This window comes from Arachis hypogaea, chromosome 11, assembly GCF_003086295.3.
Source record: "Arachis hypogaea cultivar Tifrunner chromosome 11, arahy.Tifrunner.gnm2.J5K5, whole genome shotgun sequence".
Classification (NCBI taxonomy): Eukaryota; Viridiplantae; Streptophyta; class Magnoliopsida; order Fabales; family Fabaceae; genus Arachis; species Arachis hypogaea.
This window is the reverse complement of record NC_092046.1, coordinates 94654861-94656228: the sequence shown is the minus strand read 5'-3', so window position 1 is coordinate 94656228 and position 1368 is coordinate 94654861. Positions and strand designations below refer to the sequence as shown.

Sequence of the window (1368 nt, the reverse complement as noted above, 5' to 3'; positions counted from 1 at the left end):
TAACTGTTTGATATATTACATCACTCACACTAACAACATTTCTGTAGAAATTACTGTCTACATCTATCTCTCTTGCTTTTGCTTTGTTGGTTGTATGACAGGTAGAAGAAGCAAGGCTTCAACTTCCTTTGATTCTGAACCTGAGAGGACCTTCTTTAGATTAAGGAGGGAAGCAAGAGGAAAGAGAGTAGTTGGTGCTGAGGAAGAGGAAGAGTACTTTGAACCAGACATGAAGGAGAATATGGAGAACCATCATGAAGAAGAGGCTCACAACCATGGCAGAGAAGGTCCAGCGCATCAGGCTGGACAAGAGAGAAGAGTTCTGGGTTCTTACATCAACCAAACCCAGGAAACTGTGGAAGTAGCATCCAAAGGCCAACCATACATGCAAACAACTTTGAACTAAAGCCATAGCTCATCACCTTTGTTCAGAACAATTGTTCATTCGGAGGAAGTGTCAAAGAAGACCCCAATCAACATCTAACCACCTTCTTGAGGATATGCGATACTGTGAAGTCTAATGGTGTTCATCCTGACACCTATAGACTACTTCTGTTTCCCTTCCCACTCAAGGACAAAGCATCTAAATGGCTGGAATCCTTTCCAAAGGAGAGTTTAGCAACCTGGGAAGATGTGGTGAACAAGTTCTTGGCAAGATTCTATCCTCCTCAACGGATCAACAGGTTGAGAGCTGAAGTACAAATATTCAGGCAGCAGGATGGTGAGACTCTATATGAAGCATGGAAGAGGTTTAAAGACTTGACAAGAAGATGCCCGCCAGATATGTTCAATGAATGGGTGCAGTTGCACATTTTCTATGAAGGCCTTTCGTATGAATCAAAGAATGCAGTAGACCACTCATCCAGGGGATCTCTGAACAAGAAGAAGACCATTGAAGAAGCCATAGATGTCATTGAGACTGTAGCAGAGAATGACTACTTCTATGCTTCTGAAAGAGGCAATACTAGAGGAGTGATGGAGCTGAACAATGTGGATGCACTGCTAGCTCAAAACAAGATGATTACCAAGCAATTAGCTGACCTCACCAAGAAGATGGAGAGGAATCAAGTAGCAGCAATCACCACTTCAGCAGCAACCCAAGAAGGAGTAAATGAAGAAGCAGAGGGTGATCAGGAACAAGCCAACTACATTGGGAATTCACCTAGGCAGAACCATGACCCATACTCCAAAACATATAATCCTGGTTGGAGAAACAACCCAAACTTTGGGTGGGGAAATCAACAAGACCAAGGCCAAGATCAGAGATGCCACAACCCCAACAACAATGCAACTCACCAACACTCCACACAGAGGTCATACCAACACCCACCCAACAACACTTCTCAACATTCATACCAAAGTCAAAAT

General features: G+C 43.3%; 1 non-coding gene across 1 annotated transcript; it reads right to left on the bottom strand.

The window, feature by feature from the left end:
- Nucleotides 1-681: 681 nt before the first annotated feature.
- On the bottom strand, nt 682-788 carry LOC112725173 (small nucleolar RNA R71). Its single transcript, XR_003164297.1, has one exon. It is a non-coding gene; the product is annotated as a small nucleolar RNA R71 (small nucleolar RNA).
- Nucleotides 789-1368: the final 580 nt, after the last annotated feature.